General features: G+C 43.2%; 1 protein-coding gene and 1 long non-coding RNA gene across 3 annotated transcripts in view; one reads left to right on the top strand and one right to left on the bottom strand.

Annotated features, from left to right (window-relative positions):
* The window catches only part of HLF (HLF transcription factor, PAR bZIP family member), a 35,272-nt gene that overhangs the window by 7,829 nt on the left and 13,690 nt on the right, over positions 1 to 13,753 (top strand). The window lies entirely within an intron of this gene.
* LOC135283978 (uncharacterized) lies at positions 9,502 to 13,248 on the bottom strand. 2 transcript variants are annotated; one of them, XR_010349553.1, is made up of 3 exons: positions 12,760 to 13,248; positions 11,864 to 12,045; positions 9,502 to 9,991 (listed from the first exon to the last, which is right to left on the bottom strand). It is a non-coding gene; the product is annotated as an uncharacterized LOC135283978 (long non-coding RNA). The 2 variants fall into 2 exon arrangements; XR_010349552.1 differs by having other exon boundaries at positions 13,195 to 13,242.

Raw genomic sequence — 13,753 nt, 5'->3', positions numbered from 1 at the left:
TTGAGAGCTGCAGTGTGGAGAGCTAACACAGGTGTGTAAGGCAGCATGTGTTGCAACATTTCTTTTTTTTTCTTTTATTCTGGTGCTCTTCACAGCACTTCAGCTTTGCATGACTGAGGTGCTATCCATCAAGTTTTAAACAAATGCAAAATATCGTTCAGCCTCTCACATTTCTGACACGCTTGAAGCTGTGGTACAGTTCCCCGTCCCATTCTGTCAACTAAGTTTTGCCAGGGCTAAATTTGGGCCAGATTTTTGTTGTGCACCCTCCAACACCATTGCTTAGCTCCTGTGATGTGGCGAGCTCTTGCTTCAGGGTTCTCTGCTCAACTTAGAAACAACTCTAGCTCTTCATCCCACTGGCATTATTCTCTTGTTCACATTACTTGCAATTTAATGAAAACAGGCACTGAGCATCTTGGAGCTCTTTGTTTTGGTGTATGGCTGTTGTAGGAGGAAGTAAAAAAAATCCAAATTGCGTTAGGGTTCTAGAAAACTCAGCCTGTTGTTAACTGGAACACAAATGTAGATTGCTACTCAAAGCAGGAGCCCGCAGATGGGTTCATTGGTATGTGTTGCCTACAAGCAGAAGCTACAGAGAACTGATGCAATAACTCACCTGTAACCAAATGTCAGTCTTAAATATGTAGTTGTAAAGCAGAGAGGCAAAAATACAGAGTTTGACAAAGATTTGTTGAAGATGGAGAATGGTTTAAAAAAAAAAGCATTCTTTTGCAATTAGCCTTAGGGAGCTCAGCTTGCTGTAAATTCTTTGTTCTGGAACATGGCTATGGACAATAGGTCAAAGATTAAGTAATTCATTACAGAACTGGTTGGTTCTCCTGAATTTAATAAACAAATGAATGAACAGGGTTCTCTGTCCACAGCAAGATCAATTAATTTGTGTAGCAGTGATTGGATCTTAAGTTTTATTTAAAACACTTGCAAGGCTTTCCTGCTTACCTAATGTCTGTGTGGCCACTGGTGTCTTTGAGGTGAGCTGGTCATGCAGCACTCGTGGCACAGGTGAAAGCACTCCCAACAGAAATTAAATGTGGAGAGGAAGGAAACTGTAAATTGCATTTGGAAAAAATGGAGGAAAAGTAATGTGAAACTTCAAAGCACAAAATACTGCAGAAATGTGTTTAATGGAGCAATCAATATTTTTAGGACAGCAAGATTATTGAAATAACAGCACCAAACCTTCTTGTAGAAGACCATATTGCTCAAGGCTGCAGAACATAAAGCACAGGCTCAAAGCTTGTGCTGAAGCAGAGATGACTTAAAACAATTCAGTCATTTTTACCAACTCATCATTGCAACATCTGGAAACTTGTCTTATTCCACCAAGAAATCTATTTAAAAAAAACAGCTGTGTTCTTGCCTTGGTAATGCTTATTAAGTAGGAACTAAGCACTCAAACCCAAATCCTCTTCCTCATCACAACAGAGAGGGTTAAACTGAATTTGAAGGGCCCTGCAGCACTCAGCCCTCCACTACTGCCTCTCTGTGCTGCACAGTGGAAATATGGATGTTGGTGACGTCTGCAGTGCCTGCAGCTGCAGCCCTTTGGTGGGGCACTGGCCCTTCTAGGCGTTAACTCCTGCAGCATTTGCTTGCTGTGAGAGATGAGCATTGGGTTTTTGGTTTTTTTTTGTTACCATTTTCCTACGAAAACAAACCAATACCGGTCGTGCTAGGAGTGTATGGCCTCTTGCCTGCTCCTGCTTGCTGGTTTTTGATTATATTGGCAGATTTTAACAAAATGTATCAAGAAAGTTATGATTTTAAAGAATTTATTACAGTCCTAAAATTCTATGAAAATAAATGAGTGGATGTATGATGGGATATAGGATAGGAATGTGTTGCTGAGCAGGAAGAGTAATGCAAATGTGCATTTTCTGCATCAGAAAAGGTAAATAAGACCTTTAAAATGCCTGATCTGCTTCTAGAAAAGCTGACACCCTTTTAGACACCATGAGATGTCAATTCACTTTGAGAAAAGAATCTGCAAGAAACCAAATTTAATTGGTTTAGTGTGTGTTGGAGGGAGGGGAGTCAAACTTTTTCTGCCATTCTTCTTCCTTGGAACTCGTCAGCTTCTCGAGTTCTGTGATTAGATGAGACTCTGGAGTTTAATTTATAAAGAGAATCTAGAAAATGAGCTGTAAGGTTTGTAAGCCAGGTCTTGAAAGTTCTGATCGCATGCAATGGAATGGTCTTGATCCTCTCCAAAGCCATGCACAGTTATTTTACTGAAAAAGTTTCTTAACTTTATGCATCCTTGCTGTATCCTTTTCCTCTTGTGCAGCAGAGTCACCCCAGCTCTGCTGCCTCGTTTGAAACTACCCTGCAGTGTTCCAAGTTCAGATTTGATGGCTCTTACCACAATTATTGCAGTGTCACATGAGGGTGGGCGTCCAAGTGACCTTGTGCGCGCATCCTGCCGCTCATCCTGCGCTGCACACGGAGCTGCCTGGCTCTAATCTGGGAAACTTTCCACCCTGCCACCAGGGTCTGGGCTGCAGCGAGGCCAGGAGTCAGAGGGGAGCAGAGGAGAGTGAGAGTGGGCTAAAAATGTTGAAGGATCAAAGAGGAAAATTAGGTCATGGCAGGGTACGTGCGCTGGGAGGAGGGCTGGGGGAGCACAAGTGAGGAGGAAGGTTTGTTTTGCTATTGGCTTTTCAAAGTTGTGCAATTTAAGAATTGGATTAACCTGATATGACTTTGCTTTTCTGCCAGATTAGATATGTTGAATTTCTTGGCATTGTGAATTGTACAGTACATTTTGTGCTGTAAAATAAGGGTGTGTCAGGATAGAGCTGTAGTGACACAAGCTGCTCTCAGTGTAATGCAGCACTGCTGGGTGGACTTCCCTGCTTTCTCTACCCCAATACATTATTGGCAGGGCATTTACAAACCTGAGAGAACCTCTCTGTGTCCCTGCGTTCTGTTTCCAGCACAGCATGAAGACATTTTAGTACCATTTCTGGTAAGGTAACACTCACCTGAGGTATAAGAATCTGTTTGGTCTGGCTCTGGCATATGCAATATTAAATGTCTCTAAAAAAGAAAAAAAACTGTTTAAAAATACACTAAAGCGTTTCTTCCTGCTTCCTCGGGATTAAGTTGAAGAAAGTTTATTGGGAAATGCTGCAATTTCTTTTGTCTGTTTTTTTTTTCAAAGAGCAGATGCAGATCTGAAATACCTGCAAGTGCTGAGCTCACTGTTGTTTGAAGTATACCACAGCAGCATATCAATGTCAAAGTAAAATTTCCACAGTAGTATATGTTTGCTCAATGGTTTTAGTTTTTTATTTTGTTTTTGGTGCTGCTTCATCCCGAGATAATTTGATTTGGTGTATCCCTTTTATACACTGGGCTTGCCCTGTGAGACAGCCCAATTCTCTCTGCTTATTGCTGGGTGTGTACTAAAGGAGGGTGGACAGAATCATGACCCTGTCCAGCTGGGTGATTGCTGCTCTGATTAATAAAAAATGTGAAGACTTTGGGAAGTGGAACTACACATACCTTGGGGCACTGTTGTTTAATTCCTGCTCTGGTTTTCCACTTCTCCAGGAACTTGAGCCACCCAAGCAGGTCAGTGATGAGAGATTGACCACAGCATGACCAGTAGGGGCCTGCCCTCTGTATCAAGAGCTGTACACTGAAAACTGAGGAGTTAAATCTCTGCCTGTAGTGAAGATTGAGTCTCTTGGAAGAGTGTAAATAACAGATCAGGTTAATAAATCACATATCTAGATTGTGTCGTATTCCTCAGCCATGTGTTCTTAATGTGTGTTACTCTACTAAGTCAGAAAGGCAAAAGCCACAGGGCTTGCTCACCAGGTGAAGGTGTTTCTAGAGTGGGAGAACATTCTTTGAATTGTTTCTGAAGCGACAGAGCATTTTTTGAGAGCAACACCAATTGAGTAAAACGGAGCAGGAAGCTGACCTTGTGAACACCTGCATCATTCAGCTCTATACTTACCTGAGAGAATTAGGGAAGAGTGCAGCATGTTTAAAGTTAAACTGTATATCTGCCTTCTGAGGAGGTTAAACCACAAGCCTTCAGTAACACATATGGGACAGCTGTGGTTTGGGTATCTGCTTGAAACACCTTACCTGTGGGTGCCTTGGCGCTTAAAAAATCAGGGCATGGATTGTCCAGGCTGCTAGGCCTGGTGTGGATCCATCCATAATCACGTGGCTGCCCTCAGGAAGGCTGATCTTTCAGTTGGACCATGCTCATCACCAGGTTTAAGAAGCCCTTTTCCAGAGTCTCTTATCTGCTCAATTTTCTCAGTGCGATACGGTTGATGTCATTGTTGAAAATTGTGGTAGTCTCTGTCTGGAAGCTGCTCTGGACACGTGAAAAGGAGTCATTAGACAAGGAGAAGGAAAGAGCTGGAAGAGTAATTGTCAACTCGTGTGCGTCTCTGATTTCACCAGGTGCTGCACGTGTCTGGTTTATCAATTTATTTCTGTTAGAAAGTAAACAAATCTCACTTTTCTTACGTACTCTGGTGACTGCTTCAGCCAAGTCGCTCTTATCTGCAGCAGGGATGTACTTCTGAGGTCTTGTGTTTGGGGGCTTTTTTTCTGCATCCACATGTGATCTGCTCTCAGGGATCATGTGCAGCTCTGACACTGGCCAGGGATGCTGTTTGTCTGTCCCTAAGTCATTTATTTAAAGCCATTATAATCACTTCTATCAAAGTGTAATACCTGATCATGGGGGCAGCTGTTATCCCACGTTTTCCAGGTTGAATCCTTTGGCCAGGTTCTGTCTCACTTCGTGGCTGTTTCTGTGTGTTCAGGAGTGGCTGTTCAAGGGGTGTCTGCACAGTGTGAACCCTGGGGGATGTGCACCATCCATCCTGAGCCGCATCCTGGCAGCTCTGAGCACCTCTGAGTCTCCTCGGTGTGGACTTCAAAGCCACTCAGCATTTTGCATTTTTGAAACACTGATGTGTAGCTCTCAATCCTGTCCCAGGAACGAATTTCCAGTGCCTTTTCCAAGTCGGGTTCTCTCAGGATCTGCATCCTTGCAGGAGCTGCTGGTGTGTAACTCCAGTGGAGATCCAGCTGAGCAGGGTGCTCAGCCCTGGGAGCCCAGTTAACACCTCATTAAAATCCACCACTGCCAACCCAAACCTTTAAGCAAACTCCTCAAGTAATTTTTTTCTGCTGCCCTTCAGCTTGCAGCCCGTGGCTGGTTGTTTTCCCCTTCCTCACGTTTCCCCAAGCTGCTGGTGTGTACAGTCTGAAGATCACATTTAACCAACACAAGGAAATCAGCTTGGCCCGACGGGCTTCTCCATCACGTGGCTGCAAATGTGTTCACTCTGTTCTGCCAGATTATGGCTGGCTGAGCAAAATACAGTGAAGCTCTGGGCTGCTGGCCAAGCTTTTATTTCAGTTTGGAGCTTACAGCCACATATTTGCTCTTTGGCAGGACATCCACTGGGGTATATTTGGATAGTAATCTAGCATTGTTTTGCTGCTTTTTTCTTCTTTCTTTTATTTTTCTTTTTTTTTTTTTAAATGCACACAGATAGTGTAATCCCAACACTTTGTCCAGTCTGTATGAGATTTGTCAGTGTTATGTGTGTGCACTCAGAACTTGTAGGTGTGACCTTTGATAAATATAAGTCAAAGCAATTAACTTTCTTTTATTGAAAAATGCTGGATGTCCTACTCTTTTCCCCCTCTGTGCTGATAACAGAGCTGTGTTGTTACTCTTTCCAAGATCAAAAGCTTCACTAGGGTTTGATTGAAGTCCAATTATGGAAGGAAGTAACTGTGCTGGAGCCCTGAAAATAGCAGTAATTGTTAAAATAATAAAGTGTGTCCTTGTGTGTCTTTATAATATTTAAAACTTCTTTTGGGGTGGAAGGGGGTGGCTTTCCTCTAGCTTTAAAATGAAAATACTCGCAAATGTCCTGGGAAAATAAGAGTGTGCTGTTAGAAGAATTTCTTTTCTCTGGATTTCTTCCTTCAGTTCTCCCCCCCAAGCTGCCTTCCTCAGAAGCTGTTTGCATGCAGCCTGACTCATGTAGGAAAATAAAGCTGGATTTGATTTTTAACTGTATGGGAAGCTTTGAGTTTGGGGGGCGGGAGGGGATAAAGGCTTTATGATGCAAGCTCCTTTATTTCTCTGTGAAACAAAAATGGGCTTTTCAAAATGCAGTGTGTTTTGGAAATTTGGCTCTGGGTTTGAAACCCCAACATCTCCAAGGGCACCCTTGTATGAAAAAGCAGTACAAAAAGACAATGCTTGGGGAAGGGGTAAAAATATGAGGGCAAGGGGCAGTGTTTGAGGGGCAGTTCCTGTCATCTTCCAAAGGGACAGTGATTGTGGAGGGATTTGGTTGGTTTGGTTTGGATGGATGGTATTGAGCCTTGAATTGTGGGGTTTTGGTTACTTTATCAAAAACTTTGAGCTGTGTCCGAACAGATCAACACTGGCAAAGCTGAAATACTGTACCCCAAATCTGTATGTTGTTGTTTGGGATATAAATATATTTTTGCTTCCTCTTAGTCTCTCCTGCATCCTCAGAGAGGAGGGAACCTGGGAGGAAGCCCAGTGGTGAGGCTGTCATGTGGAGTCAACGGGCAGAGCTTCAGCAAGGGAGAGCTTTGGGTCTCAGTCTTAAAACCCAGCATGTCTGAATGCCCATTTGCCAGTTGTAGTGTTGAGTTAATTGAAACGCTGATGTGAATAAATAGAAATGAAGATGATAATATGGACAGTGATTGCCATAGGGGCTGCTTGGTGATTGTACAGCTGGGACTGGCTTGAAATTACAGCGAGATTTTACCAGGGTTTCGTTCTGTTTGTTTTTGGTTTTTTTTAACTCACGTGCTTGCACACACATCTGATAAAGGTAGGACAAGATAATCCTTATGTGAAAATCAATCCTTGCATGCTATTATTTCAGCCAGCTGGAATCAAAATCACTAAGTACTTGAATAAAATCTTTGCATCATAGATAAATGGTATCAAGTAATAAGCCCAGAGGATTGTACAGAGCAGGACTAGAATTTTCTTGGCCCCTTAAATTCTTAGGACAGAACCTATTAATTTATTCATTTGAATTTTACTGTTGCACTCTCTCCACTACAGTAAAAATTACTTAGTCCTTCTTTTTTCTACTAAATTATCTATTTATTCTGACTGTATGACAGCTTTATGTATATAATGTCTATAAAATACTCTGCCTTTTCAGCTGCCTGCTCTTACTGGGTTTGGATGGATCTTTGGAATACAAGCTGCTTCATTGCCTTCTGGAAATTTTTATTATCAAACGCCTTAGCAAGGGGTGCCCTGTTGGTGTTTATCCAGTTGGCAGCTTGAGCCTCGCTCAGAAACAGCCCTGGCTATCTCGAGGAGCTGCTGAAACTCATCAAGCAGGTTCCTGCTCACCAATTATCCAGTTAAGCAGAAAGAGGAAAGGTGTTTCTCTTGCTTGTGTTTTTTTCTTCACTAAGTTTAACCCGTTCTTCCCCAAGCCTGAGTAGTTGTGGGTGTGTAACTTGGCAATAGCAGCAGGGAGAGTCCAGGAGGAGAGGGGCAGAGAGGATCTCTTACACACTGAAAAACACACCAGGATTGCATCCCTCAGCTGGGACAGACAGGCAGCTTCCAGCATAAATCTACAGCATTCTGATTCTGAGCTGAGTCCTACCCAGCGTGCCTCACCCTGTGTTTTGTCCACATTTTAACATACTCTTAGGAAAATAAAAGAAATTCCCTTCTCCAACCAAACCCCTCCTTACTTCAAGGCCAATAATGAATGTTACATTGCTGCCAGAGCAAATTTGTTGATTCCCAAACACTCCTACTGTGTCTTGGTTGGAAGGCTTAAATTGCTTGCATAATAAGTGCTGGGGATAATAGAAAAAAGCTCTTTCTAGTAGAGTTCTGGTTTTCAGTACATATTATGAGAATAAATAAATGCTCAGATGATAGCAGACAGCTGGGTTGTCCACATCTGACTGTCTTCTGCATTGATTTTTAAGACAGACCATGTGCATGGCTGCTTGCTGGCTATCAATACCAGATGTGTCTACTTGGAATTCAGAGGGATTGTCAAGTGACAGTGCAGTTGTGAAACAAATAATTTTGCTCTTGATTACTGAAAATAGTAAATGAGTGGCTAGGATAAAGTGAATTGATATTCTCAATTCCAGTAGAGTACAAGAGGATGAAATGGCTTTCCTGACTGCCATTAACAAGCAGTGACTTGGTGAATATTTTTATTTTTTTTCCTTCCTACCTCCTGCCCAAGGAATTGGCTCCATGAGCAGCACGACCTCCATGGGTCCTCCGATGTGTAAGGAGGCTCCTGCAGCCAGGGAGGGAAGAGCTTCTTTCATTTCCATTGTTTTCACAAAGCTTGTTGGTGTGGATGCCTTGCTGCCAAATTTGCTGGAAATTGGCCAACAATTTCCCGAGCTTTTGGGAGGGGGCTGGACAGACGTGCACAACAGGACTGCAGAAAACTCATTTCTCTGGGAAATCAGCTCAAGAACAATTGTCGAGTACCAGGGGGCACTGAAATGAAGTTTGCAAAGCAATTGAAGGAAGTGGAGGTTGTTTGATATCTTAATTCTGTACGTGGCCATTAACCAGGTGCATAGATACAGTCCTTGCCCACAGGTTGGATCCACACTGGCAGATTTCTGTCTGCCCAGGACCTGTCTGGAGCACTGAAGTGTAATTTGGTGACTGCACTGATTGATTTGGAAGTGGCTGGAAATGCTTAGGAAGAAGCAGATCTAAATACTCATTAGCTTAGGCTGTGGCAGAGCTTGATCTGGATGTCTGAGCTGTGCTGGCTGAGGGGTCTATGAAATAACCTTTGACTATAGGTAGGGCTTTCTTTTGTTTCCTGAGTAGCCCAAGAGTGTAACTGAATATTTACTGCTGTTTCACATTGCTTTTTATATTTTTAAAAGGAAGATCTGTGACTGCACACATTGGAATGCATGTTAATAACAGAAATGGAAAAGACCCTTTCCATCATCAGGATTTGATTGAATTTTGCTTGTGCATTGAACCTCAAAGACATTTTCCAGGCAGCAAAATGGAGGCCAGAGAGGTAGAGCCAAATTGTGGGGTTACTGAGCAAGGCAGCTGCAAAGCTGGGTGACCACCTGATCCCAGCAGCTTGGAGAAAGCTCTGACCCAGGTAAGGGTGGGCTGGCACTTGTGCTTCTTCCAGGCTGCAGGTCCAGCAGGTGAGGGCTGGGGTTGTGTTGTGGTTGGGCAGCAGCATCTGAGCTGGGTGTGAGTTCTGTGGAATGCAGGTACATCAATAGCCTGGGCATGAGGAAGCAAAAGGTTTTCACCTGTGAATAGATGAGTTACTTCTGCTGAGGTGCACAGGAGCACAGGGTTAGCTTCTGTAGAGAGAAGACATTAAAGGTGGCAGGAAACATCTTCGTTGTGAGATTAGCTCTTAATATATTTCTGAAAATCTGGAGCACCATAAATCTGCCAGTGCCATTTTCTTTATTCCTTCTGCATTTGTAAAAGGAGAACCAATAAAAATGTTCCATAAGCTTTGCTACAGTAAAAACCCCAAAAACCACATTTATATGACACAGCTCTATTTTGTATAATTTTTTCATATCTGAAATACAGAGGGCTTTAGAATAGATGAAGAAAAGCTGCATATCTGAGTTTAAGATAAAATAAGATGATCCTTGTGACAGAGACAGCAGAAATGATGTGATACGACAGTTGCTGTAGCAACACCACCTACTTCATGAAAATCAGAGTTAACAGGGGTGTAAAAGGTAAAGCCCACATAATTTTCCAAGCCTGTGAATTGCTGCTGCCCTCAGCCTGCAGTGCTTTCCAGCTGTCCAGTGCTTCTCCTTCCTTGTGGACACAGAATAATCACCTTTTTCCACATGGCCAACTCCTGCAGACCCCATCCTGTGCTGAGCAGGGGCACACTCTGGGAATTCTGCAGGTGACCTGGAAATAGGAGGGAAAAATGAAGGATTTTGTCCTGTCCTGTCCTGTCCTCCCTGCAAGTCTCCCAAAAGCCCCAGATAACAGAATACTGCAAGGCCTGTGCTGTGTCTGCAGAGAATGGGACAGCCAGCAGTGTGAAAAGGAAGCCAAGGAAGTCAATTTGCTTCTGTGGGACTCAGCTTGTAAAGCACTGGTGTGTTTAATGTCAGTTGTTAAGCATTTTAGGCACAGAAGGTCTCAGGGATAAGGGCACTTCCCCCCTCTCAAATAAGCTCAAAATGATTGAGGTGGTTCTCAAAATACCTGGTTCTCCCTACCTCTGTGTTTATAAAATGCCAACTCCTATGTGTAAAAGCTCCTATATGCAGAGAGTTGATCAATGATTGGCCAGTGCATGCTGGCTCAAGGTTACATTAAAATATATTATTTTTAATATATTGAAAAATTTAAAATATATTGACTTAACACATTAATGGGATTTTTTTTGTCATTAATTGGCAGTGGAGAGCCATGCTGTGATAGCAAGAGTAAAATCTGTATTACTTGTGGACTGGGGGAAGAGTGTTTAGAAGAAAAGGCAATCTCATATGGATCTCTTTTGCTGACATGCCTCCTGAAGACATCACAATAAATGAAGGGAGCTTTGATTTTTGTGTCTTGGGGCATTTTAATTTAATTTTTGACATTGATCACAATCTTCACAGGTTCAGCATGCCTGTTGCATTGAGAACATGCATAGTAGTGTATTCAGAGGCTTAGTTCAGCGCTGTGGGCAGCTTGCAGAGGAGTTCACAAGAAGGAATGTAAGTATTAGAATTCCAGGATTTCTTCAAGAGATATTCCACCACCAGCCTTTTCACTGCCTCTGTTTGTAAAGGATTAACTGGAAGGTTTTGTGCATGTTGCTCTGACTGCTCCATGTGAGTGCTGTTATGAGGCACAGAAGTCTCTGCAGGCTTAGTTTGGGTTTGGAGGCTCCTCAGAAAAGCAGTTTCTTGCCATTTTCTGGTACTCAGTGACTCCCTCACATTTAGAAGTGAATTTGTCAGTGCCCAGTGTTCAGTGCTGTAATATCTTTTAATTAGGCTTGCTTTTTGAAGTTACCTGATTTTCTTGAGTCTGACATGCCACCAAAACCTGTTTTATGCAGCAGCTGTAAAGAAGTAGTTGCAGACACAGGGGCAGCATCAATATTCAGTAGCCTGTTTTCCTGGAATTTTCCCTAAGTGGCTACGTGTTCCCTTCCTTCCTTTGACCCCCTTTTTCAGGCTACCCAGGCCTGATGCATCTGTATGGTTTGTAAATGGAGATAAATGCATCAATAGAGAAAAATCTACAACCACACACACTTTATGTGTGCTCCTTGGCTATAAAGCTAGTTTATAAAAGCAAGTTAGACCTCTGCAGTTATTGGGCTGTAACAGCCCAAGTATAATTTTTTGGGGTTTTGCTGTTTGTTTGGAATTTTTTTTTCCCCCAAGACATATTAGGGGATCCTAATTTAAGGCAGAGAGAAAATAAAATGCACTCAGCCTTCCTTAGATTATGGGAACAGTGTGTTCCCATTCTGGCAGCTCTAATTCTTAAAACGTGATTATTTTATACAAATCACCCTCAATAAATTGTCACATAAAAAGTGTGCTTTGTTTTAGTGAAATGTAAAATGTAAAAAAAGTAAAAAGTGTCTGCAGCAGATAGTTCAGATTTGTGTGCACGGAGCAGATCAAAAGAGAAGAAGAGATTTTCAAGTTCTGTAACTCTGCCCAGTGACCTCTTTTCCTTCAGGGATGTATTCCAGTGCTGCTGATAGCATCTGTTGTCTGTCTCTCGGGCTCCCCATTAGCTGCTGATTGGGAGGCAGAGGAAATGTACCTGTTTCACGTGGCTTTTCCATGCCAGCTGAAATCTCCCTCGGCTGTGTTTTGATAACACACCCAGGCAAGCAGGGCTTGGGTACCAGAAGTGGGTAATAGATCCATGAGTCATGGGTGGCATATGCTGTCAGAACTGCAGGAGGGCTCTTTGCAAGACCTGTTTACTGAGAGCATGCTGTCCTAGATAGACAAATAAACAGAACAATGGCAGAGGGACTGACTTGGTCTGGAGCATTGAAAAGCACATTGGCAGTGGCACAGACACATCCTGGGGACAAGTGTTGTCTTTGTGTTGAGCAGAATTTCTGATGAGGGCAGTTTTATGCAAGGTGAGGGTCTCCCAGGGAACAAGGGACAAGGCAAGAGGAAACAGCCTCAAGCTGCACCAGGGGAGGTTCTTGCTGGATGCCACAAGAATTTCTTCATTGAAAGGGTGTATAGCATTGGAAAGGGCTGCCCAGGGAGATTTGGAATCCCTGGAGGTATCCAAGGAAGGCCTGGACATGGCACCCAGTGCTCTGCACTGCTGATAAGGCGAGGATTTGGCACAGGTTGGACTTGATGATCTTGGAGACCTTTTCCAACCTCTGTGATTCTCTGACTCTGTGCTATATGAGACTGTTACCTAAACCAGGGGCTCTGTCTAAAATTTACTGGTTTACTAAAGCTGGGTACCTAGTTGTCCAAGGAAAGGAAAATGGATGTTTTTGTCTCCTTCTGGATTCTTCCCTTTAAGAAAAGAATTCCTGTACTTTTTGATGAATCTTGCTGTATGTGAATTGTCAGGTAACAAAAATATGCCAAAGGACGTTAAGAAGCTCCAAGGTACCAGAGAACATAAGCATCATGAACTGAGACATGCTTCTAAGCCAAGTGTAAATTAAAATTAAATACCAGTGTGAACATTCTTCCCTGCAGCTCTTCTTCTGGCCCTGTCCCTACTGAACTCCATCTTGGCTGATCTTTGTAAGGAAGGCAGCATCATACAGAAAAATCAGAAAGGCATTTAGGAATGCTGTGGATTTCATGCTTTTCAAGAATTTAAAAACCCCTGTTCAGTGTCCTGGGAGCAGAATCAAACCCTCTGTTCCTCCATGTAGCCATTCTGCAAGGGAATTGTTCAGAGCAGGAGCAACTCCTGTCAGGCGTCTTGCAGGGAAGTTTGGAAGGGAATAAAAATTGGATTTCTTGGTTGTTTTCAGAGATGAGGCCTCATTGAGCTCATAAGTGCTGCCTTCATGCAGGCTAAATCCAAGGAAGGGCTTTCACACTATGGATCTTACAGAAGAGATGAGTCTGAAGTACACGAGATGCAGTGGAAGATTTTACCTGCTGGTGCTGCCTGTTTGTTTGGTTGTTGTTTTGAAGGGCAGAACGTTGCTGGGCCAGCAGGCAGAGGGTATTCCATGCACTCCATGGTAACAAGAGGCAGGACTTGCAGGTCAGCCCCTCAAAGATCTGCAAGCACACAACTGAGGGCCACGTGTGCCGCCTTGGACAGCAGTCCTGTCCCTTGGAAATGCAGGCTTTGATTATGTTATATCCTCTTCTTTCCTCTTTTCCCATTTTGCCTGCAGAGCTCAGACCAGCTCTGGGCTGAATCTGGGCCATTTCAGGAAGGAAGTGGTTGTCTGTAGGATCTTGGATCTTGACCTCATTTACTGCAGATGTGAGAGGATGCAGGGAACAGCGGGAGGAGAAGGGAAAATCTGGCAGGAAGGACCAAAGGATTTTATCTGGACACACTGGACTTTGCTTAAAGTTTCAGCAGAATTATAAACAATTAATTTGATTTTGTGGATGTGTCACACCATGTGTTTGCTTTCCTTTCTGTGAGGAGCCCATGTGACACCTCGGGTGGCTCTCACCTGTGCCCCACAGCTGCAGA

The sequence above is a fragment of the Passer domesticus genome, chromosome 20 (assembly GCF_036417665.1).
Source record: "Passer domesticus isolate bPasDom1 chromosome 20, bPasDom1.hap1, whole genome shotgun sequence".
NCBI lineage: Eukaryota > Metazoa > Chordata > Aves > Passeriformes > Passeridae > Passer > Passer domesticus.
The sequence above is the reverse complement of the archived record's forward strand: the minus strand, read 5'-3'. Positions and strand labels throughout refer to the sequence as shown.